General features: G+C 41.1%; 1 protein-coding gene across 4 annotated transcripts in view; it reads left to right on the forward strand.

Moving 5' to 3' along the window:
* The first annotated feature begins 282 nt into the window (after positions 1 to 282).
* Positions 283 to 26,653, forward strand: part of LOC119654649 (protein folded gastrulation) — a 375,724-nt gene continuing 349,353 nt past the window's right edge. For all 4 annotated transcript variants that reach the window (XM_038060135.1, XM_038060133.1, XM_038060134.1 and 1 more), the window contains exon 1: positions 283 to 1,088. The gene's annotated coding sequence lies outside the window, so the exon portion shown is untranslated. The remainder of the gene's footprint in view (positions 1,089 to 26,653) is intronic.

Here is a 26,653-nt window from a genome sequence, read left to right on the forward strand (position 1 = left end):
AAATCATTTTAAAATAGAAATTTGCCATCGAATCCCCGGAACTTGATTGATTGCTGCATGCAATTTAACTCGTTCGGCAACCCTGAATATGCCCCACGACGCGATACAAACTTGCATTCTACCGGTTGATCGGATTCTCCTCCGATGTAGAGAGCAATTTCTCTCATGTGCAGACGCAACTGCCCTCAAGCAAGTTGCCTTGCATGCTACACGCCGGTTTGCAGCCAGTGCAGACGAGTCTCAGGCGACAACGAGAAGTGGCCAGTCTATGTTGAACCGTGAAGCGTGTGGGGTGTGTATTGCACGTGCGTTTTCTCAGCGAATCTCGTCTAGCGAACTTTGTCGTAGTCGCATCTCGGCGACTTGTCTTAATTCCGCGAAGTGTTTGTTTACGTTTGCAACCCGTAGCGGTGTCGTGTAGCGTTCACCTCGAGATCCCGTTTTGCATTTGCAGTTCTCGCGGTAATTGGAGTGTGGATCCTCGCAAGGACACCTGCCGCCCTCGCGTGGTGGCGCCAAACGTTTTCCCGTGCAGGGACTGGCTCGCGGGAAAGTTCACGCCAAGTGCATTTTCGTGTTTGTGGAAATTCCGTGTGGAGTGTGCTGCGGAGGAATAGCTTTGAGGACGTGCACAGACCGTGATTTTGTGTGTCGCGGAAAACCCGCCGTGGGCTTAAGGAAAGGCGAGAAGAAAGTTTTCTTTGGGCCCAGCAGTCGCGGAGCCCAACTTGCGGATAAATTGTTGCGGGGGCGCCCGGGCAACTGGAAAAGTGCATTTCCATCGCGGCCAACTTTTAGTGCAGTTTCGCGAGTGGTGCTTGGCCGTTGGCGCGAATGTTTGGTGTGTGAAAGGCTCGAACACCTCCACTGGAGAATTGTTGATAGTCGAGCGCCCAGTGCAGTTCCGTGATCGCGTGCAAATTGTGCTCAAGGCGAATTGTGTCGGCGACCGGCGTTTGCGATTTTACTATTCACGTTGTTTTTGGTCTTTGGTGGTTTCCAGATTGCTCGCGACGGTTGGATTAGAGGATTAAGCCTGCTCGCTGCAGATATCTGGCGGAGTTATCTGTTGAATTCTCAAGAACCAGGTAAGTGGGCGGCGATGGGTGGAAGTGATCGTGACGACCCCCATTGGGTTAGGTTTAACACTGACGGGGGCTGCTCCTTTGGGCATTCCACTCACGAGTGAGCTCCTCCAGTACCAGAAAGTTTATCGTTAACCTTGGATAGTTTGGCAACAGTCCGAATTGATAAGCAGCATCTTTCCCTTACGACATAGTGACAATCACCTTTACCTTCATCATCATTTGCTTCTATGAAGTGTGCACTCAGCTAGGTATTGACAGGGAAACGAGGGACAATTTTCGCCAATATGTGAACAATTGTATCTAGCTTCAGCGTAGCATCTTTGATTAATCTTTGTCCACTCTCAGCTGATACCAAATGAACTGAGTAAGCGAAATTTTTCCCGTGTCGCGGTGCCTTCTAAATTTTTGCCTGATGCGTTTAAGTCAACTTAACCCCATGTAGAAGTGGTTAAAGTATTTGGAAATCTCACATTGGCAGATATGTTAGTAACTTAAAATGAAGCTTGCAAATAAGGAATATCTAAAGGAAGAAATTAGGAAGGTTCAAATTAACCAATGAATGTCATTGGCTTGTAACCTTCAAACTCCGACGATAGGTAATTTTGAGTTAAAAGGTCTCTGTTATCGTCTATACCAATCTCGTTTAGTTGAACTTAATCCTTTGATTTTTTCAAAGTCGTCTAAAGAGGTCAATTGGTTCGAAACTTGGTAATCGATACAGATAGTTTTCCATAGTGGAAATTTAGAGGAGATTTGTTAGTCTTTAGTCAGTATTTCAACAAAATCGAAGACAGCTTCCGTTCTTGGGTAAACATTTTGTCTTTGCTTTCTCCAGAACAGGAGAATATACACAGATCAAGGCGAAAGTTGGTTCCCGAAATACAGTATTTGTGTAATATCAATAAAAATATTTACTGAGAACGGAAGATAGTTTTGAACTATGCTCGAAATAACGCAATAAAATAAAGCTAAAATTGAGAAATATTGTATATTTACTGATAATGCAAGGCTAATGGGCATGACAAGGAGAATTTACAGCATTTAGCAAGTATAGATCACAATCTGACGATACCCAAAAATTCTGTTCAGAGATCTTAATCGACGAAAACCGAAAAATTAATTAAATAAAATACCGAGGTGAGTCTGTTCATAATTTTCGTTATTTTCTTTTTATAAGGTTTTTGTGTAAAATAAAACCTATTAAAATCGTCTGCCTATTGCACGCACTTTTCTCCGAAACAGTTACTCCTAGTGGTACGAAATTTGCTGGAGAGGTGGGAACTGTGAATGTAGTCACGTGGGGTATCAAATGAGAGGCCTCAATTAGGGTTTTCCAAGGCTGACATTTGATGCAAGTGATGATGGAAGTGATTATTTCTTTCACAGACTTAGAAACCGAAAAATCTGAAAAAGATCACAAAGGTGCCAATATATGGCTTCTAGGTTCTGGAATACCAATATCTACTCAAATAAGGTTAATAATAATATCATTTCCGAGTTGCCGCAATCTCGGCAGATGCAGATTTTACCTAATACTATCACTAAGTGCGCACTGACGATCCTACCTACTTAAAAGATAAAGGGGCTCTGGTGGTGGTGGGCTAATGAGAGAGTCTGTCAAGAACTCTCCGCAACATCTTACACGTATGCGGAATTGTGTAATTCTGCAGGATTTGAACAAAACTCTGGAATTTAGGAATTTAGGTACAATACCTGTAGCTCACAATATTAGTTGAACTCAAACATCCGCTCGAGTTGCCAAATTTCTTTGATTTCTCATAGTTCACCTTCTATTCCACGTATTTCCGTTCAATGTTGCTATTATGGAGGATACGTGGAGCGACCCGTCTTGTTAATTTGTTGTGTGGTATGTGGAGATCACCTAGAACTTGCCGGTCCCAATACCTGCCGTAAGCAGTACTACCGAGCACTGCCTGCGGCTCGTACTGGTAAACCCGTTCCCGTGTTCAGTCCATTTTTGTATGCAAGGTTTTGGTGAATCACCTTACAAACAGCATTGTGCCTGTTCATGTATTGCACCGGTGCCATAACAGTCCAGCTAGAAATGAGATGGTCAAACGTCTCTAGCGCTGAACCACACATTCTACACTGGTCCACCGACTCTTTCATTTGAAGCATTTTATAACTCGGGTGGCAACTACGCCGTCCTCAATGGCACACATGAATCCCTCCGTCTCAGCAAGAGCGCCCCAGCACACAGCCATCTGTTCGACAAATACAAAACTACAAATGACTGCCAAATACAATTCACGTGTTTGCCTTGCATTGCCTTCGACTTCCAGTCATCGATCCGGTCATGGTCCGAGTTCACCTCATTTAGAGGATTGAAGGATTGATCCTTCAAGTTAAGCGGAGTCATTCCACAGTGTACCTTACATACAGCCGCATGCAAGATACTCGCCTGCTTTTTGCTATAAAATAAGCGTGTAGCGAGTTGACTTGGCGATTATGTTGTACCATAACGCGAACCACCGATGTCCCGAGGCAATTTCATCAGCACCACAGAAGAATTTGGATGATGCATTCGGAGTTTCGGGATAGTAGTCCCTATTTGCCGCTGAAAGTTTTCGGTTGCCGTCCACGGCAATGTTCATAATCCATAAGCCAGTGAGAGAATAACGAACCTATTCAGTGCGTTTATTTTATTCTTCGACGAGAGGTGTGATTTGAGTACTAGCTTTACACGTCAGCAGAGCATCCTTCAGATCACCAATTCGAGCATGGGTTCCTTGCAGAATTTTTAGATACTTGTAGAGGTCTGTCTCGGCTATAGTTTGCATGCGTAGATCGCTAATTCTTCGCCATGCGGTTCGTGATCGTTTGTTCGTTTGAATGCAAATTCCATCCAAATATCACAGCCAAACATGTCTACTATTCGCAACAGACTTCTAAGGCATGCCCTCTAGCATCATTCAGGAGTCCAGTCCCATACAGAACCAAAGAGGACTCTACGAAACCTCTTGCGAAAAGCAGCTAAAGAGATTTCTTTGTCTTCTAATTGCCTGTCCCACAACTACCGAATCGACAATGAGTTGCTCTTTGCAACCCTGTGATCCAACTCGGCAGCTTTTCTGCTGCTCAGACAGAACGTTGTTTGTCTCGGGGTGCGCATTTACCCTTACACTAAAAATGGACATTATGAATTTGTAGAGGGTTGGTCTTTCCAGGACCCTGCATCGCGTCCTTTTTAGGGACAAGGTAGGTAATTCCCGCAGTGAGGAAAGGTTTATGGTTTTTACCAGCCGGCCATGTATATCGGTCAACGTTTTTACCAGAAGTTCTGTCCCCGATCCAGATCAGGACTCCTTCGCTTCTTTGAGCTGGTTATGGCTCGTAGAACGTCTTCTTCGGTAACATCCGCAAAATTCATGCCGGGCATAGTGACAAAGCATGTTGGGCGGGCAACTCCCAAATTCTACCTCAATACTCTTTTGCTTCCATTACCGAAAACTATCCTGTCTGGCTCTATTGGGATCTGCTGAGTGATCTGAAGAAACCCCGCTGGATCTTCGTGCACGTTGCATTCTGAACAGGTCTACAGTAACTTTCGCCATACCGTCGAAACCAACTGCATATGACAGAAAATTTCTGCTTTTCAACTACGGGGGTGGCATAATTCCAGCAAACCCTCTGCATTTTATTCTTCACCCGTCGTTTTTTTGCTGAGACGAAAGCGTGAAGAAAACGATGGTGGACCTACTTTGTTTAGCGCTTCAAATTCCCTTCTTCAACTCCAAGGCAAACTAAACAACAAATGATAGCGGTAAGGACTGCAGGGCCTTCGAAAATTTTCTTCTTGCTGGATTAATTATTTAACGGCAACAAGTAGAATCTTGTTTCTATTTTTTTTCGGAATCATCAATATTCGTTGGAAGGTCGCAGAATATAGGCGCCGTTGATTTTGGTGCAGGAATCAAACCAATTTCCTGCAAAAAAAGAATGGTTTCGATATCAATTCTCCAGAAGAATTGAAGAAAGAGAAGCTTTCTGATTTATAATGTAATGGAGAATGCATATCAGACATTTCACAAGTTTTAAAAAATTTTAAACACTCTGAAGAAATCGGACAAAATAATTGGCAATAATAATGTTTGTCAAAAATATAAGCTATTAGGAGACCAAAATGTTATATATGGGAGAGTGTATCAAATATTAATTGAATTCATTTTTCTCAAATTCAAAAGGTCTTTTATCTAAGGAGAAAGGGGAGCAACGTCAACTTCTTAGGTGTCTTCATCATCAATTGAACCCATGACCGAGTAACTTCTTGATCAGGGAGGGGTGAATCCCACAAAAATTTTCCGGCGCTTGGTAGTAAATTACGGGAAAACCCTCTCTGAAGGACCTAGATTGCTTGAATGTAGCAAAACATTCTTTGGAGAAAGAAAGTCACGATCGTTGCCCATGGAAGAATGTGATCGAAGTCAGAATTCAGGCGAACCTTTTAGAAGAAAATCGGTGAATAACTCTACATGAAATTGTTAAGAAACTAAACGTTCACGATCGATGCAATATCAATATGGAGAGTGTGAGGGCACAATGCCCTTATGTAAACAATGTCAACAAGAAAAGGTTGGATTCATTTGGATGGAATGCACTTGAACATCAACCCTGCACCTCGCATAAGACAGTGCTTAGAAGCTGTCGTTTCAATGATAACTAAGCGGTTGAAAAGAAGTGTGAAATTTTTTGCTTATATGTATATACTCGTATATTAGTTGTCATTTACCCCCTTATTGATAATAGAGCGTCAATCGCGGGTCATGGTTCACGGTTCGCTGAAATGCTCTTCAACTCCTCCCGTCACTTCTCGAGACGCCTGATGGCACGTTGCAGACAAGTGTTTGAGAAAACAGACGTCATTAGAGTAGTCGAGGTGTCTGAGGAAAGTTTGTCCAGTCAAGCCCTCCACGTCCTCCGGAAAAGACAGCATGGAGTACGCCAACGTTAACAAGAAGGAATAATATCGAGGGCAAGATATAATCCTGACGTAACCCATTTCACACTTCAAATTCCTTAGATTTAATCTCTCTGCAGCACGTGATATTTTGCGCCATTATATTTCACCCTGATATTAGTTATTAGTTTCTCCGCAATGCTCCTCCGTAGAGCATTTCAGACGCTTCCCGTCGAGGCCTCCGACTGTCCCTTCCTTGGAATCTTAACGATCATCTCGTTCTTCCACTTCTTGGGAAAAGTCTCGGATTCCCAGGATTTTCGTATAGGTGGAAGTAGCAGACCTGGAAAATCTGCAGGAACAGCAGTAAATAATTCTACGAAAGACTGTTAAGCTCGGCGACTACTCCGTTTGAGGCGGAACTTCTCCAAGTGTCATACAGTTAAGAATCGTGGTGAAGTGTTCTTCAACTTCGTCAGCTGCTCAGTGACGAGACGGGAGAAGTTGCCGAAATCCAGAAACCGACTATTAGCGTCGCGGGCGCCGAGGCCGTGTTTCCCCATTACATGTCCAAGCAAGGTGTTGTCAGAGGTTATTTTGGCATTAAAACCATTCCACGATCACAATGTCACCTTTAGGAAGCCTCTCCTGTACTGTGTATAATTGTTAATAGAAAACGTTTTTCTCCACTATATGTATCATCACTTGTGGATAGTGCTGTACAATTATGATGTTCCTTGATCTTGATCGGGATATCGTAGTCAGGATCCTGTCAGAAAGCGGCTTCCAGGTCAAGAGCGTGTATTATGGTAGCCGTCATTAACAGTCTGACATCAAAGCATCTGCTACATTTTGGCTTTCCAAAGCACAAACGCACATTGCCGCAAGAGGGAGTACTGTCCAGAGGCCAATTATTTCACCCAGCTTAGGCCAAGAATAACATAAAATTTTCGTTTAAGTTGAGGAAAGCGCTTCGTCTAGAATATTCTAAACCATTCTATTAAAGAGGCAATTCTAGCCAGGGTTATGCAAACACCAAGACAATTTTTCTGTGCAGGTAAAATCAGACAACGCCATTTAAGATCCAACTGTAATCAGGGCTATGCTTCTGTGAAGATAAATTTTCTAGCTAGACAATTCTTAAAGGAAACTACCTAGCCCCAAATTAACTAAATCCTAGACAACACGGGCGGCACTGGAGCCACTAAAATATTCATTTGAATTCAACAAAAGAGACCAAAAATCAAATTTAGCATAGAAAATTTATGCCGTTTTACGGAAATCAACCCCAAAAATAAAAAATTGAGAGAAAAAGAAACTCCGGACGGTATCTTTTTCACTATGAAGAAAGGCAATTAGGTAAACCATCCTAAAGGTAATGACCTGCGTGGACCCTCCAGTTTAGTCGATCATTAACAGGTCAAGGGCTTTTAATTAGCTGAGAACACAAAGGATTTCATATGTCAGTCATCTGGTACTTGACAGCCATTCAAGGATTATTCAGTGGAGTGTATATGGCATAGGTCCACCGTCAAGGTAGACCTAAAATAAATGGGATAAATCTTATTTTCGTTTTGTAATGTGATAAACATCGATGCCAAGGAGTTTGCAAACAAGCGGTTAGGCAAGAGGTCCTCAATTTTGACTGCATCACGGGATCTTGCTTTTATCTTTCTGAAATTAATAACTTTTTTCCACGTAAGCTCGAGTAAACAAGCGCGGTATAAAATTGTATCGAGGCTATGCGATCGCATTATTACATTGTTCGTTATTTAGCCGAAACGAAAACTACCAGTATTCTGCTTTTTAGGAACTCTGTTGTCTGTATGCATTCAGTTTAATTTTAGGAGTCTGTTGCAGCCCTATCTGTGTCAGTATCGAAGCCAATGAAAATAGCCACACCGATTGAAACGTCCTATTCCTATAATGTTTTGGTTCTAAGTGACTTGGTAGCTACTGAGTAATTAAGGTTATGCTGAATGTCATAAGCAATGCCATTATATGCAGGGCTCTTCTACTCGATTCAAGATACGAATTGAGACGAGAGGACTACCTCGAACAAAGCCTTACAAACGAAGCTTCCGTTCATTGGACTATGATGAAGTATTGGATTAGCTCCCGTGTACGAATTTAGGACCTCTTCATTGTGCAACTGAGTGTTGGTTTTACGGCAGACTACCCTCTCCCCGGTTGCTGTCACCCTGCTACCAACAGATAGACGAGCCGTGGTGAGTTGCGCTACTTTGGTGTGGAGCTTCGATGAATCTCTGCTAATCGACTCCATACTGAAGAGCCTCCACATCAGGACATATTTCGTTGTGAAAAGGTCCTTTCTTAAATCCTAAACACCTCCCGAGGTTCCCCATATTTCACTGAATATTAAGAAAAAGCGATGTTTTGTTCATTATGTATGTTTAAGGTGATCATTTCGGTGCTGCTTGGTAGTTCCAAATCCCTGCGGTCTTAAGTTCATTCAGGAATTCGTTGATTAGGACGTATATGTTGGAAATGTCGTTTCTGGTAGCAAAACTTCAGTATTGATCATCGAAACGTAGTTGGTGATCCATTTGATTATTTGTTTTGGGAGTGATGTTTGGTTGATGTTACCACAAATTTGTGGGCGGTAGTCCGCATCAAAAGCCGGGGGATGTGGTTGTTTATAACAAAATCATCATAGCTGGTAAATTGAATGATGGGTCCTACGTATGGGCGCTTCGAGCGCCGGAAGGAGCATCCTAGAATTCATCCTGCTAGAATGTGTTTTACCATCCTTTTTAGTAAGATTCGCCGAAAGGTAGTCCGGATATTGCAAGTTATAATTGCAGGACTACGAATTTGTGTGATGGGCGATAAAAAGGTGAGCCCATGGTTTTTGTTCCGAAACAGCTTAGAAAATACTGCCACTTGCCGCAGCAATATCATCTCACTGATCGCGTTTATTTGCAAGATTTTGTTGGAAACACGGTGGCTCCAAGAATTTAGGCTGAGGTTATTGCCAGTACAGGTTAGTTAGATTGATAACAGTTCCATCACATCATGCATTGAAATACTTGTTGTCCTTTCTGCATTTATGGACGTTTGATAGCTTTTGGCCGTAGTGGAAAGGGCTGCTCCAATGTGAACAACCGGCAGCAGAGCAGAGCAGAAAATATAACAACTGTTGCCTCAAAGGGACGGATCAAAGCAAGTAATGCGACTTATTTAGCGCAACGGCTTCGTCCTGTGGGGCTGCTTTCTTTTTTTGGTCACCCATCACAAAATCGTGAAACACGTTGCTGTAAATTTTGAATTGAAGATTTTCGACTGGAAAAAAGGGAAGGGGATGCTGAAACGCTTAAAAACTTCATGGCGCAGCTCACTAGCACCTGAAAACACTGATATAAAGTATATACTTAAAACCATCACACATGGTCCGGTTATTGTCATTAATAGTGACAGTTCTAGTCTCGTCGGGGTCGATTACCAAAAACTGTTTTCTTCAGATTTACTCTTTCAAATTTGGATGAGTTGCTCAAGATCTGCTTAACGCAATCGTAAAATTCGCAGAGCCAAAATAATGGATTCCAGTTTTTTTTATCGTTTTTCTGGCTTTATTCGTATGTTTCTCTTAACTTCTTTCGCGTTAATAAATAGAATTACTGCAGCTCTCGACAGCTCTTTTAGAGGATGATATATGCTCCATATATATTCAGGTATATAGCACCTGAATTGGAATATATGGTTGCTGTGAATCTCGATCTGTAGTGCGACATCGATGGCTACACGTCATTATCACCAATCACCATTAAACAATGGCCTTAGTCGAAAATCACTTTCAGACGAATAGTTGGATCCAGTGGCTCAGGAACAGGCAATGGTCCTACCTTTTTGCTTTGTTAGAAAGCTATCTAGCTTCGCTCCCTTGTTCAATGAATTAAATACGAAAGAAACTTCTGTCGTCTGCGAGCTTATGTCAATTTATTTGTCATCAGGTCTTATTTGTTCACTTGGATTTTTTGCTACTTGATAAATTTGCAGGAATAGTAAAGAAAAAAGATGAAATTTAAATCCAAAAGGTAAAGTTGGCATTCTACCCGTTAAAACCTCGAGAAGGTATTGCACCGTAACTCAACGTAACTACAGCGCCTATGATCGTGGGTTACTCGCCGCGTACCTTTCCATCAAATACTTCCCATTTCTCCTTTAAGAGCAGGCAGTTCACCGTGTTCACGGACCACGAGCCTCTTACTTTTGCGCATAAACAAGAGCCCAATATCAGCACTTGAGTTTTATCAGCCAGTTCACTTCTGATATTTAACGCGTGTTTGGAAAAAATATGTGCAACACGCTTGTCTCGAATCTCGGAGGTCACAGTCCCAGCCACGGTCGATTATGCGGGAAGAGACACAGAAAGACGACGCAGAGCTTCAGAACCTGAAGGCAAACTCCAAATACAAGTTCAAGGAGTTTCCTAACTTCGCAAACGTATAAAAAAGCCTTTCGATTTGAGCGCCGGCGCGTCTCTGTGCCTCTTTTCTAGCTGTGTATAACCTAGTTCGTAATTTGAAAAGGAGATAAGACGACAATATTGTGATAATTCACATATTTCTAAACCATGTATATTTTTAACATTTGTGGAATCCTGGATTATTTTGAAACGAATAAACGATAAATAAATAAAAAAAGCATATGTACTTCCTTTGCCCATCGATTGCATTCACACTATGCCTCTTTTCATCTGCTTCGAATCCGCCCACCATGTGGCTAACTACGTTCGAGTTTTTCTGGCACGCAAGCATTTCTCCATTCAAGCTTTGGGGTGCTACCGTTTTTCCCAATGTCTCCTCACGCTTCCCCTTCCTTCATGAATGAAGGGTGATGGAAGAAGATATCCTTCGAGTTCTCCGGCATATTATCGAAGTTGGGATAGCGTCAGAAATTGCGTTCAGACTTTGATGCTGCGAGTCAGTCTGTGGGCCTATTGATGCTTTTCCTCCCGTTCCGCTGGTGCGGTTACTTTCCGGGTTTCGATAAGTACCAGTATAAACCAAAGGAAGAAAGCGTGAACCATGGTAAGACAACTCTTCAGACGTTGATTAATACACACCCAAGGCAAGTTGATAAAAGTCCAAATCCATGGGGTTCTGCGGCGATGTTTCCTGTGACTTTATCGCGTTGGCAGTCTAACCGACTCTAGATCCACGTTCTGCAGTCAATTTACTTTAATGACAACGTTACTAATTGATTAAGTTTACTGTCACAAGGTCTGAACACTGTCACTTTCACAACGCAGTGGTGCTGAGGTAAGTATTTCTGCTAAATGGTGTAGTAGTGACAGACCCACTTTTGGAATCTAAACAATTTAACTTGAAGGGCCAGTGAAGTAATCTACCTCGATTGTATTGCGCCATCCAGTTTTTGTGCGTTCAAAAGTGTTTTAAAATTAGCTCAGGAAGGATAATTTTGATCCACTTGAGCACGTTCGTGACGATGCTTTCTATCACACCGGCACATGCCGAATATCTGCTATAAACTATCTGATTTAGTCCAGCAGATCTAGATTGCTATCGAAAACATTATTTATCTTGAGATCGGAATCCATTTTTAAGGCTTTGTTGAAAACAAAATCTTATTAAAATCGGTTCACTGTCTGTATGTAAGTCTGTCTGCCTGTTACATTCACTTTTCTCAGAAACGACTGGGAACTCTGAACTCCCACGCATGTGGTGAATTACATTGTTCCTCGTTGGGGGCTCCATATACCCAAAAAGAGGTGCACAATTTTGCCGAATATGGTCATGTGGGGTATCAAATGAAAGATTTTGATATTAGTTGCAACAGTGAGGAGTGCGGGGGTCCGGAAGAGGGCACTTACTTCGACGGCTTGTTCTCAGAAACTACCCAAAAAGAAAATGGTTCTCCGTGAATATGGTATCAAAAGGTTGCGTATTCAAATCACGTCGGGGTCACCACTTTAACTACCTTTTATTTAAAACAAAAATATTATAATAAAATAAAATATGACACAATTGTGCCACTCAATTTGGCCTTTTCTTACTCAACTAAATTAATGATTAGCTTTACTCTTTTATTTAAATTCACATTAATTAATGGAAAGGTTTAGCTCTGTCGGCAGCAGTTCAGTGTGTCGGAGGTGATTTCACCATCAGTAATGCAGTCGCGGTTCTTGTTTCCGATGTACCGATATCTGGTCAAAGAATCCTCCGATATCTGGTCAAATAAAGTTAATAATTTTATATCAGTATATTTTGAAAACATACTGAGAATCCCCCTTAAGTTCATCCTAGATCCATAAAATTGCAATAAAATTGATTTTAATACGAACCATCATAGTGAAAAGTTTGGTAGAAATCCTACTATTATTAACCAAGTTGTATTAGGTCAAAGTTCCTCCTTTCGCGTCAAATAACCAGGTACTCGCTAAGAGATAAAATGTCAGTGGCACGTCCAATCGAATACAGGAGGGTGCTCAACGTATGTACACTACGAGCTATATATAAGCCCGACCATCGTGAAGTCAAATATTTTTACATAGAAAATCACCAACACCTTACCTACTTTAAGCGCTGGGCTTCAGGTTTGCGGCTCGTTTATGATCTGTAAATGGAGTAAATGGCAAGGCCTCTTATATAATGGAAGGGTATGGCAGTTTCTTATATTCCTCCATCATATGTTGGATATACCTTTTGGATCGTGTAGTTTTCGTCTATTTTCGGTTTTTTCATCATGTGCTGCGCCTATAGCAAACAATTTTCTACTTTATTGGGTAACGATCTGTCTCTGCTGGTGCTCTGAGTTCGCGATAAACTGTACAAAAAAACCATGCAGTGAAATCCCAGATGATCTAGCGATTCAGAGTTTTTACATAGCGCCCGATTTCTTCGCTAGCATCAATCGATCCGATGGACATGGAATTATGCGTAGAAAATGCCGAAAATTATGCTTCAATGATGACAATCCGCTCGGTCAAGGAGTGCCTGTATGGAAAGCCAAAAGTTTGTAGAGGTTAAGGCTCCGTTTATCCACTTGGGCGCATGAAGTTCTTTGCATGGAACTGGGCTAAGACAGACGGTTAGCGTTCATACAAGCCATACTACGGCAATACAAATGCAATGAGTTTGGCATCTGGTGGAGGTTCAAATTTGCTACCCTGAATTTAGTTATTCAGGATAAAATTATAGCATTATAGGAACATCAGGAATTGAGCGGTGAAAGGTATCGCTTATTCCGACGATTCAAAAATAATATTTAGGGGTGGGACTGGAATTTTCTTGTTATCGGGTAAAGAATGGAATAGAACTACCAGTGAAAGACTTGTCGTTCGATAATTGTCGAGAAAATAAAAGGACCATCTGCTGATCAATTCACACAGATTTTTAGTGGCCTACTTTTAGCTTAGGAGACAGTTAAGGAAGACAAGCCACTATTTAACTAAAAGCTAGCGAATTATTGATCTGCACAAATGATGTCAACGGCGAACAGTTCGCTTTTCTACATTCTATCGTCTGGGCGCTGCCCTAAGCACACAACAATTGCAACCAGCAATGCAGATTGCTGGTTTATCCTGGGTTGTTTATCCTGTGTGTATTCCCTTGTCTGTATACTCTTGGGCTCAGACGTTTTGCCGCTTACAAAGGAGACTTGACCCTCTGTCACCGAACACAATGCACTATCTACGGTCCGCTACTACCTAAAAAGCATTGAACTTCAACAGTTTCAAATGAGATTGTCAATAGTTCAGGGTGCGGGAAACTGCATCTAAGCACACTGCGTTGACAAACCCTTTAAATGACTAGTAAAATCATCAACAGTAGTTCAAATACCATGAAAAAATTATCTCTCCTACGAACAGCGAAAAGACCTTGATGCCGTTACTCACTCAACGTAACATTTACCGAACCTGCCACAACAAAGGTACCTTCAACTCCATGATTACGAACACATGTACGTACCTACCTGCGTACAAAAGATAATTACTGACTCGAAAACTCCATCATATTTCGCTCATAACAACAATCACCGTAAGAACAGCTGCTCCTCCAGTAATACCCACATATTTTTGCGCTGTCATCGTGGCATTATGCGCAAAAAAAACCCCTATAATCAGCGTAACTGCATTTTCTGGTGTTTTTGGTCCCGTGCAGATTTGCGTGCTGGACAACCTATTGACGGGCCAATGTCGCCGCGAAGTTTTGTTGCTGTTCGTGGCAGATCCGCTAAGTGCAATCAATGACATTAATGTGGTGATCGCGTGGAAGTTTCTAATATTTTTCAACCGAAACATGATCGTCAGCGAGAGACGAACCTCTCAGCGGAAATACCACATTGTTGTCATTAGGAATTGGTGAATGGTTTGAGGAATGCTGCCAGCGTCTTCGCGAAGATTTAGGGCTTATTTTTTACAGTTGCTGGTAGGACTGCAGCTTTCATGATAAGCTCCAATGCCTGCAGCTACAGATTATGCTGGAACCAGAAAAGTAAGGCATAACTTAACACATGAGTACCCAAAATGCAATGGAATCTCATTCCACTGGTAACGCTTGCCTTCATCAAAGCCATGATCATGGTACTGCAGCCTAAACGGGAAACGAATGTGTGAAGTATCTGAAGCGTGAACTTGAAAAGATATTATGGCGTTCAGGCATTCAATGTCAATGTTCAAGAGAGAAAGACATGGACCATAAAACTCAACTGCCGTGTTAGTGCGGCGCCGTTCGATCGTAGCATCTTCCTAATGGAGGCTCCGGCTCCTCGGTGCTGGCTCTGCTAGTAGCCTACGGCTCCGGTTTTGCATACGCGAGCCAGTTAATGTGCCGGATCTAATTATCAAGTTCCGCAGTTTCCCTATTGACGGGCGGAATGGCTCCGATGTCCAAAGCCATTATATTGCACACATGACACAGCCACTCTCCATGTCGTTATGTTTCTCCACATTTCGCTAAAGACGACAGCATCAGCCCCGGGCGTTTGCAGCCTAGCGGTAAAATGCAATTAGGAAATTCGATTGAAAGGTGGGCGGATGTGGTGTCGTGACGAAGAGCCGGGGTGAGAGGATTCATCCCAAAAAAACAACATCTTGCAATCTGCCATTGTTTCAAAATGCGAACAGCATGCGACTTTCCACTCGTCTTCGAGACGAATGTGTGCCCCATTCCGATAAGTTGCAGTCACTCCATTCGCCGCGAAATGGTCTCAAGATATTTTTTGCGGAAATGTGGTAACAGCTTACAGTTGATAACGATTAAAATGTGTTAGACTTTAGATAAAATTGAGGAAGGAACCTCGCTTAAATGATGTACGAAGTGGTTTGCTGAATGCCAATTGGAATTTGTTTCAATGAAAATATTTTGCAAAGAGAGAAATCTGCGTGGCAATTGACGGATAGTGAAGGTCAGAAGAAGTATGAAGATCAATGGTGACGGTCATGTAACATACAAATGGGAAATTAACTTCTTTAGAAATGTTAATTTTTTTGGGGTGATTAGTTACTATTGAGGAATTTAATATGATAAGAATTTAGACTAGTTACAGAATGTTGGATAAAGATTTCGTTGGTTTCCGATCTGACGAGTTAATTCCAGATGAAAGGATAAACAAGAGATAAAGGTGGCATAACACATATATCCAGAATCAGTTGTTCCTTCCTTGAGCAAGAGATCTTTTGAATTTGTAGTTGCCTCAATATACATAAAATTCAAGAAATCTCACACTGACACATTGGCTTCTTAGTTTCGATATCAGGATAATATTAGGGATACCATTAATGGGAATTTCCCAGGAAGCGGGGAGGATGGTAGTTAAAATCGCGAGCAATTCCGATATTAGCAAAAATCATCCTGGAGCGCATCAAGGAACACCTCGAAAGTTTGATCCACGGAGGGCAGGCTGGCCTCGATTCTATAATAGATCCTTCTATGTCGCGTGTGCGGAGTTTAGACCACCGCTTCGCTTGGTTTTCATCGATCATCATCGGCGTTAATCAATTTCTATATCTAGGAAGGGAAGGTTGTTTCTGTCGTTCGAAGTGCAACTATTGAAAATCTAATATCAAGTCGAGGTTGTTCTGGGCCAGTGTTCTGTCTGTGCTATTATGTATATGGGAGCAGTACATGGAAAGTGACCGCCACTCTTACTCAGAAGCTCCAAGCTATATTCATATTTACGTAATTTGTTCAGTATCTGGGCCAGATATTTGTAAACGGGTTAATTAACAGGAGGAAGTCGCAGTGAATAGATCACGCATTAAGGAAAGACAACGACTCCATTGCGCCATGTCATGTAATGGACTTAACTATTCAGGATGATTGACTGACTACGTGGCGGAAATGCAAGCTTCTTAAAAGAAGGGAGTTGAAGAGCATTGCCCGAAATCAACAGCGATGGCGCGTAGGTGTTTTTATGAGTATACGGAGGCGTAAAAATCTTAGAAAGACAAGTTCGCTCTAGTTCAGCCGCGTGAACATCAGAAATAGGAGATTCAGACCTACTAAGAACCACTCCCAGTGGTATGTTTGCCTTTAGGCCCTCGTGCTTCTCGTCTTTTCCTTACCTTCCTTCTGTTTTTTTTTAGAATTATCGAAGAAGTCGTATGCCAGTCACGTTCATGTTCGTTTCCAGCGCTTGATTCAGGTTACTTCTATCTATTGCGAACCTTGGCAGGGCGACGTCATATGCTCTGCATCCTCTGGTGTTTCATTGCATACAGGTCAATTGGGCGAAACATTCAATCCAGAATGGTACACATCCTGTTTGTAGCAACCATCGTGTGTCGTGCGGAACTGGGTGTAATGGTTGTTGGTTTCTCCGTGTTTCTTTTGTGAGCCCACCGACTCTTCGAAAACTCCTCCCATCTGCGCTGCCGGACATTGATACAAAGCCTACAATTGTAGCCCCTCTGGTATGGCACGCACAAGTACTCCATTATACATTACATTTTATAGCAAGGGTCCCAGTACCCAGTTCTGTTGTAATCTCGCTGTAAAGATGTACTCTGTGGGACCCTCGCCTGCCTCGTATCAAAAAACGTTCTGCAAGGTAATTCCCGACCAGATTCATCAAATATCCAGGAACACCTACGTCAGTCAATGCGCTTTTAATTGGGCCCAGTTGGCGGAATTGAATGTGTTTTTGACATCCATCCCATAACTACCTCACCACCATACTTATTACATACACCGTGGAGTGGTCGGATTAAGAATCATAATGGCGCTCGACAAGCCGTTCCCGCTCAGTTCTTTGTAGATGACTATATTATTATCTTCCCCATTGTATTCAGTAGGTAGATTGGATAATATGATGCTGGATCTTCAGGTGGCTTATTGGGTTCGGGAGGCAATCCCAATTTTTGTTTTTTTTTTTTCAATGGACAGGCAGTGCCAAGTTTTCACTGTCAGCTTCAAACCTCGGGGCCTTATTGTTACCGATCATACCGCATATTTCCCGCAACTCCTTCTCGATAACTGAAGATAACATACATTCGTCGACCTGGATCACTGGAGTGTCAACAATTTTCAAAAAGCACGAATAGCAGCCTTTTCATTAAAACCCTGTAAGCCCTAACCTAAGAACTTATATCTTCGCACAAATGTTTGAACCAGTTCCTTTAGTCTTTGTGAATCGCCTCGTTTAAGTTCGTCGTTAAAGATATCATCTGTTTTTTTTTTGGTGCTGGGCTTGCAGGTCATCATTTAGGAAGAGGTGACATGAGATTAATATCTCATATCTTCAAAGTTAGTATTCTACAGTTGGCTTTAGCATCGTTTATGATCTTAACGCAATGAAAACTTTTGTTTTGCATTGCCAAGGTAAATACAGTGTTTCTTTAATTGTCGCCGGTTTCTAGCATTCTTTTGTTAATGGAAATGGTACGATATCTCGGTCCACTGGATGGTGCGAACACTTTTCATTTATTAAAAAACATGAGCGATTCCAATGTAAAAGTTGAGTGTAGTCTGCAAAGGATACAGATTCCGCCATGTTAATGTTCCCGCCAATGTTTATCTTCAGTCCGAGTCTGTTTACCTTCTCCAATTAAAGGATCATTTCGCCAACGTCCATAACTCGCTGAGAAGTTGAGGCTTCTGAAGAAAGATATCATTGAATATTCCACATCTTTAAGTAATATACGCGGAGGTGAACCCTGTTTTGGATCTCAAATTCTTCTGAGACTTTAGCTTGATACAGCTGCCTTGAAAGACGCTCAGTGTTTGTAAGACAAGGGAATGTTTCGTCAAAAGAAGCAAGGTTGAATAGAAGAATTGGTGCATACATTTGATGACTTTGGGAACTCACCAATTACTTGCGGAGTTCTTAGGCGTCCACAAACTATGTATGAGCTGAATTTGGTTAGATTCTTTCAACTGAGCTCGGAAATTATTTGTTTACATGGAAAAGAGATTTCAGGAAACCCCAAAAAAGAATCGGACGATCTAAGTAGCCGGTTTACATTGAAATTTCAGATTAAGATGATTCAGCTTGGAACTCGTTGCTCCGATAAATCGATTAATTCATGTTCGAGCTGGAAGGTAGTGTCCTTCTGTTGAACCCATGCGTTGTTCAGTTTAATACTGTCCAGTTGACGCTGCAAAAACTCCATTACCATGTTCCTGTAGCCAATGCTATTCACAGTGACTGCATCTCTGGCCTAATTTTCAAAGAAATAAGGTCCGTTCACGCCGCATGACCTGTATTTCCTTCTGATAGATCACGCGGATTTTTCGCGCTCTCAAATTTAACGAACCCATTCAGATGAAAATGTGCCTAATCGAAGAAGATGATTTGTTTTGAAAAACCGTTATTCCCTTGATTTGGCTTCATCATTGGACGGATTGCCAACGATGTGGATGATCTGCTGGTTTGAGAGAGGTCTTTCGTCGCTCGACAGCGCATCGAGCAATTTGAAGTTGTTTAACATGCTGAATTGATATTCGCAGTCTTTCAGCGGCATTCTCGTTTACAGCCATAGGTATCATTTGTTACGACGACAAAAGAAATAATGTTCATATGCGGCCCAGCTTTGAATGGGACTTCACTCTCATTGAAACATACATTACCTGCGGATGCGGATTGTACCCGATCTATAGGTTTGCAATATGATGCTTGGGACGCGTATATAGTAATTATCTGTTTAATTATCATAAGGCTTTAACTTCGGACGAAGAATGCATTTTTTATCGAAAACCTGATCCTAGTTTTCGAGGCAAGGATTTAAGCTTTTTTTCCAACAGGATGTCGGTACCTAAAAATAGCCGACGTTGTATATGTAGCTCGCATTTATCGTATGCATATCAAGCGTACAGGTGGCAAATGTCAGTATCTCTTACTTTGAGATGACCGAATTCTGATTTATTGCTACTTCGGAAAGAAGATTTTCTTGAGCTTGGGTTGGGTCCAACTTTGTTTTAACTGGATACCAATACACAAAGACGAAAGAATAGTAAGATAGGTGGATAGGGTATGATGCGTGGACGCGAGGCAAACGTCAACATGATTCGGTATTGTTCCATTGCGTTTGAGAGCTAACGTGGTTATCTGCCATTTATGGTTTTGAGAAGGCGGTTACTGCAGGGATCAGTGCAAATTGGCTCACTGCTCCTCTCCGTTGCCCTTGATGCTTCACTCATTTTTAATAAATGACAACTCACTTTTGTTTACAAACATTTGTTTTGGAGGTGTTTAGGGATAATGCTATCCATTAGCTTTCCTGCCATTTGGGGTGCGCTGCAATATTCAAAAGCACAAAAAAGGGTAAATTGACATGACGGCATGGTGCCTGAATGAAATGTGCGTGATTGTAACTCCTAGATAATTTCACTAATGATTGTTGGTGGAAGAGCATCGTTTCACTCGTGGTTTGTATTTGGTGGATCAAGCCAAAAATGTTCTTTACTGATTTTTCCAGTTAGTATAGCTACCAAATAGAAGAATTTTCGATAACTTCTGAAACTGAAGTTCAATGGTGAGAGATACTGCAAAGCATGTCCCTTTGGCATATCTATTTGCTTCAAACGAAGCGGAATTACAAATAATGATATCTAGCTTGGCTCGTTGGTAAATTTTGACGTGGTTGTAATCTTAGGACCGCAAAGTCTGTCAAGCAGAAAACATTTTAGTCAGAAAGGAGACTTGGTTTGCTTTCTGTTTTCGAACAAAAGTCGAATCTCTCAAAATCTTTGTTGTAACAATGGAGTATTTTGGATCAATCCCCGCATTTCAAATAATCGGTTTATATTGACCTTAACGACTGCTATTATATTTAGAATTCACTGTCTTTTTTTGGCCCATTTAGATTCTCCATGTCCTCTCTAACCAGAGTATTCAATCATGCCCCTATCACTAACAAATAAATCTGAAACCTTTCATTTTTTCACCGAAAACATTCTTGAATGAGAACAACATTTGCATGTTGCTGGCATTGAAAAGAATTCGCCAAAAAATTAACCGTTGTCAAAACTGTTTCTTCCATAATATAGCGATGGTCAACTGGTTGTCTATCATACTCATGGAGCCCATACAATTCTCATCAGTTGGCCATTAGCTCCCAAGCATAGTCCGAAGAAAGTCACGATCTATGTATCAGCTCCAGCTCTTGAACTTTATGTTTGGAGTCTGGTCACGATTCGCTGGTTAATTCATCAGACATAATTCAAAAATCCAAAGCCATCAAGCCTTTCAGGCATATGCCTGCAATGTGACACACCTTAGCGTGGACACGGACGCTAGTCAAGGCGAAAGACCCCAGTAACCTATAGAGAGGAAGGTGGTTGGCACACTTAGCTCTTTCAAACACAACAAAGTCGACATTAACTCCTATTGCTAAAGTTTAATTGGCAAGGCTCGGATTGATTAATTCGTTATTTGGTTACATCTTTTTGTGCAAAGTTCTCTGTGTCAGTCAGGTCTTCTGCAAGCGGTAATCAAGTAAAAAATTAACCCCACGGCCCCAGGTAATTCAGCTGTCGTCTTCAATTTTCATTTGTTAAGTTGACTTTGTACGGTGTGATATGTGGTATTTACCTGTGATAACTACCTGTATTTTTTGAATTATGTTAGTTTGTATTGCTAAGCACAGTTCTAGGTGGCCAATCATTGGCTAAAAAAACCAGAAAATAATCGACATCGGCTCATTTTTGTTTGCCTTGGCAAAATAATGAACGCAACAGTTGGCTCAACTTACAATGCGTATGCAATTCGAACTCACCTGTGAATTGCGGTCCCAATTGAAAAGTGCGAGTCAAGAACCTCATGTGGGAATGAGGGCATTTTATCATAAAAGTGTATAGGGGCTACAAATTATATATTATATAATATAAATAATATAATATAAAAGTTTCATTGCCGTAGTTTCTGTCGCTTTGTCTTGGGTGGGACCTGATCTGAAAATTTTTCAGTATTCTTAAATCATTTATTTGCCTTATTATGGGGGTTATGAATCCTGAATTTTATTTAGAATTTTTAGGTAAGGTAGGTGGGGATTTTTGGCACCAGTTTTTCAGGAGAAACAAATTACAAAAAAGTAGAAACACTTCCACCCTCAGCTAGCATTAACACTATCCCTAGGGCCTGTAGCCCAGGAAGCGGTTGTCAGTCTCTTAATAACTGCTGCTCATGTTGTAATTAGTAACCATTAAACTAACACTACATAAATAGGACAGGTGACTGACAAATCTTTAAAGCTTACTAAACCCAATACTTTTTCCTGAAATACGAAAACTTTATTGGAGCATAATACTGAGGCATATCTATGGTTGGAATTAGGTTTATACTATTTGGAAGTGGATTCATACGCTGTATACTTACTTTCTTACTTGTATAGGACTTTAAGATCCCAGTTTTCTGATAAATTTACCTTGCTCAAAATCTATATTACTATATTACTATTCCGGTTGGAACCTCCCTCTTCTAGAATGGAGTCGTTATTAATTCAACTCATGGGAACTCTCATTAAGTTCATAGGAACCTAACAAGCTGTGTGAGCTACGGAATGGAAGCTGCCTTATGTGGTTGCTTCGAATGTAATGCTGCTGATATATTGTGTAAGCGTTGGTCATAAACCTAGGGCAACACTAATCATCATTACTTGACCAATTCCTCAGCTTGTCTTGTGGAAGAAGATACAGTTGATAGTGTATTTGGCTCTATTGTAAGCCATGTTCTGGGTCGCAGATGAAGCGTTTGCATTCTTCCTCCACTGCTTTACGCTATGTGGTTCTAAGGTGACCCACTCGATGCCTATTCCATCCTTTCTCAATGTGTGACCTATTCACTGCCACTTTACCTTCTGATCAACTCGAATGATAGCATGGTTAGACTATAAACAGTGCTGCCTGAGCATTTGAACAGGTAAACGAAACTAGGAGATCAGATTACATACCATTTCGCTGAAATATTCCATGTAGCAACCTTTCAAATTTCTACATTTGGGAAAAATGGAAGACCACTGAGCTTCATCATTTTTCTAGTAGTAAAGGTTATAGTTGAAATAATGCCTAATTTATATAAAAAGTAAGGACCAGGACCAATTTGGCTCCAAAACTTCCATTACCACCTTAAAGATCTGAGTGAGTAAAACTTGCAGTTCAGTTCTGCTTTTTAGTAATTTTTGGGTTTTTGACAACGCCAACAGGAGTTCTGGGTACAAATCTCAATCTAAAAACCTTCAGTATTATCAAAGAAATATTTTCTGAGACATGAGATTTTTACGCAAATACCTATTCTGTGAGCATAACGCCTAGTAATAACTCCCTCCGTCTGAATGTCTGAATGGTTGTGAATAATAAGAGCATCACCGTGGAAGATCAAGGTGTTTTCGCTCTGAGCTATACTGAGTGCAGTCTTAACATTCATAACAAAGGATGCCAGGTTAATCTAACATCTTTATCGTAATTGAGGTATATCCTTTCCAAGATATAAAACTCAACTTCGCGGATTGAACTCATAAGAATATGAGCGTCAACAAAACTGGCAGAAAATTCACCAAATGAAGGACTGGAAGTATATCTCCGTAGAGATAACGGAGGCCTATAGTTAGATAGCCCGATTCATAAAACAGTGAACGTGAGTGTGAAAACTTATTTAGTATTATTTCGGGTTAAGCTTAGATAGTGCCTCATTGTATAGTCTATTATTAACTCCACCCTAAATCGTTGGGGGATACGCTGTTCCTAGTGTTAAACAATAAAAAATATTCTTCGTGAATGCCTTATTCCAAACATGATGACATGAAGCCTACAGCAGCGGGACAACGCGAATACGAATACAAGTTTTCAAGACGACCGACCGACCGACGACCGTTCAACCATCTCGACACCCGTACCCGTTTGCTTTTTAGAACACTGTAAATGCTCGCAGTTCTTACCATAGGTAGATAAATGAGTCATCAGTCAGGCTGTCTTTTGCCCCCGATAAGGATTCATAAACACGACGTGAGTATAAATTATATTCCAAGCAAAAACTCGCTAGTATATTCAGGGCTGCCCCGGCCGAAGCAGGATCTTCGGTGATGCTGCTCCTGGGGTATAGGTGAAGCAGCGTCTGATGTGTTGTCTCCGCCCTGGACGAAATCGGAAGAAATTTTTTTCTTTAAATTGAGTGCTTGCCGAAAACAAAGGTATCCATAGACCAAAAACAGTAGTAGAAAGTTTCTCCCCACTTATTCCGATTAAGTGAATGGCCGACCCAAAACGCCACTTCAACCAAATTTTAGTGCATTTTGCCTATACAGCATCAGTTGTTAAACATAGGTCTCATTGTCATTTGGTTTCAGGTTCCTATAGCTTTGTAAATAAATTTCAATAGCATAAATTCCAAGAAGACGTTTTGCAGTCGTTGATACTCCAGCTTATTTTTAATGGATTGAGAAGGAAATTTAAGAAAGACGCTGTTACTGTATTGTTGGAATATATTGTTTTCAGCGATGTAGATGCAAACCATAGGCAGACGCAGCTTGGCCAGAGTACAGGAGTACATGGTTTCCTTACATACAAGGGGGCTACTTTGTCTCTGCGGTCAGATCCCCGCGAGCTAGCTTTGAAGCGTTGTTTCGCAAGGAGGGCTCAGCAAGTCCAAAATAGTGCATCTTTAAAATTAGGGACCCAAGAATAATCATCATGGTGTGTATCATATGTTTGTAGTACTAGGTTACACAGCCAGGCAGCTTCAGTAGAACCTCCCGAACTTGTGAAGTTTTCTTTTTCATTAGGAAAAAATATGGTAAAAACAGTTAAAATGGTACAAAAGCTTATGTAAAACATGCCCTTAATAAGATTTAATTCTGATTATCGATTCAAAAAGGGAGCAATGACCATTAAAGATCAATTTCGTTCCAGTCGTCCGTCAACTGTTCAGGTCGAAGAAAACGTTTCCAAAATTCGTAATCCCATCAGTGAAAATCGACGCAGGACTACCGACACAAACATCTGTTCAGATTATACTGAAATTCGACGAACACAAAGATCTGTTCAGATTGTACTGGACTTCAGTGACTATCTTGACAGATGAATTGGGAGTACCACAAGTGGCAGCAAAGATTCGGTTCTGATTTTTTACTGAGAACCATAGTCATCGTCACAATCCAGCCTGTCATGAACTGAGAACGCAGTAGAAGACGGTCTGAATTTCTTCAGTAAAATCACAGGTGACAAATCATAGTGTTATGGCTACGATCCAGGAACTAAACAGCAGTCAAGTCAATGAGTCGTTTGGTTCACCTTGTCCAAAAAACCACTTGTCTGTTTGATATCAAAAGAATCATACACTTTGAATTTGTTACATTAAAGTAGGCAGTGAACAAAAATTCTATTTAACGATTTTGATTTGATTTGGGATGCGGAAACGTTTGGCTTTGTGAACTTCCAGCGAACCATTCTTGCATCGCTACGTGTGGGTCTGGGTGACCCATTCGTCGGTCATCCTGTGACAGTGGAATGACATGGCCAGGAATGTATTTGCCCCTCTTTCTCAACGCGTGGTCACTTCACTGCCACTTCTTCCTTCTAATCAACACACCCGCGCGTAGAAAGAATAGTGTTTAGATGGTTGTATTTCCAGATTTTGGACAAAACAACAAAGTCGTATCTACCGCTGTTAATATGTCCGTAAATATCAAGTTAGGTTTTACCCTCGGCAGAAACAACGCTACCTGGTTATACAGATTATTAATGCAGATCGGAAAAGTGCAATGACCAATCAAATTGAGAACCTTGGATTTGGTGATGATTGTCTAGGGTTGAATCCTACTTGTTCCTGCGCACATGGCTCTCAGTGATCGTCAATTTTTGTCCTTATGGAAACACGAATGCAATAACTGAATCATCAGATTTATTCCCCTCAGATTTTCTCCTGTTCTCGAGAGTGAAAAGAGAGTGACTTAAATGGAAAACGTTTTGTCAGTATTTATGATGTAAAGGCCATTGGTATGGCAGTGCTAGTATGGATTTTATAGCTTTTTTCAACACAGACATGAATGTATACACAAATTTGTTTCTTATTTTGAAGGAAATTAGGAAGGAAAGCATTTCACAGAGCAATTCCAGGTTTTTTCGGTTTGTTCTATTTTTTCTCATCAGTTGCTTACTGTGATCCAAATGCTAAAATGTCTACAATAAAATAATGGAGCTCTATGACACTTTCACGAAACTCAGAAAGCATCACATGATCCCGAGCTTCAGGTTTATTGCATTGTGGACATCAGGGAGACTCATCTAACCTAAACCGATGCAAATATTTTCGATAACTATCATGCCTCGTAAGCAATTCTATGAAGTTATAATTTATCTTTCCTTGCTTCTATTTTTTAGAGTGATTCCACAGTTACTACTACTAAAATTCCTTCCTGGGGACTTTTCTGAAAGCCATAGTTCCATCAGACGAATTCGCTCTGCTTTTGTACAGATAGGTTGCCCTGTTCTCCTCCTGTTCCCCTCTTAGTCCAATAAGACGTATTCTCCCTTCATAAGCTCAAGTCAAAGTCGCCAACGCCTAGATAGGGGCAGGTATATCAGGATCCAAAACGAAAAAATTCGAGGAGATTTTGTTTAAAAAAATATTTTCCCTTTGAACTTACATAGACTATTTTGGTAAAAGAGGTTAACCAGGCTCTTAAGGAGAAAATTCGAACCGGCGGTAAAAACTGTGGTTGTGCTCTACCTATTAATGTATTCATTAATGCACAGCTTCCTACATCGTTTCAGTCCGTTCCACCGCATAACGCCTTGGTCGATAATTTTGCGTCAACTCCCGATGAACCAATCTTTCTATCCTTTAATTTGATAAATTTACGGATTTGTATAACTCACAAAGCACAGCTCCTGGTGACGTTTCTGCTTAATTCTTTTTGTAGACACTTCGAAGGTACGACTCCTGGTGATCCAGCTGTTCTCTTGATCCTTGACATAGAATTCTCGCTAGAAAAGACAAGAAATTCTTCATTGTAATTGCCTAGTTTCACTAGAAGTTTGATTACCACCTGAAGAGAAAACACCATTTCCTTTGCTACTCTAACTTATTACAAATTGCGATGAATAGACATACATAGTATGTGTGTCTAGCTCTCAGCTTCAAAATGAAAAGTATTTTTTTAAGGATTGTTGGGTCCGCATCCACTTGATGTCAGACCAGACCAAATGGGGAGCAATTTACTCCCTCTTTT

The sequence above is a fragment of the Hermetia illucens genome, chromosome 4 (genome assembly GCF_905115235.1).
Source record: "Hermetia illucens chromosome 4, iHerIll2.2.curated.20191125, whole genome shotgun sequence".
Taxonomy (NCBI): domain Eukaryota; kingdom Metazoa; phylum Arthropoda; class Insecta; order Diptera; family Stratiomyidae; genus Hermetia; species Hermetia illucens.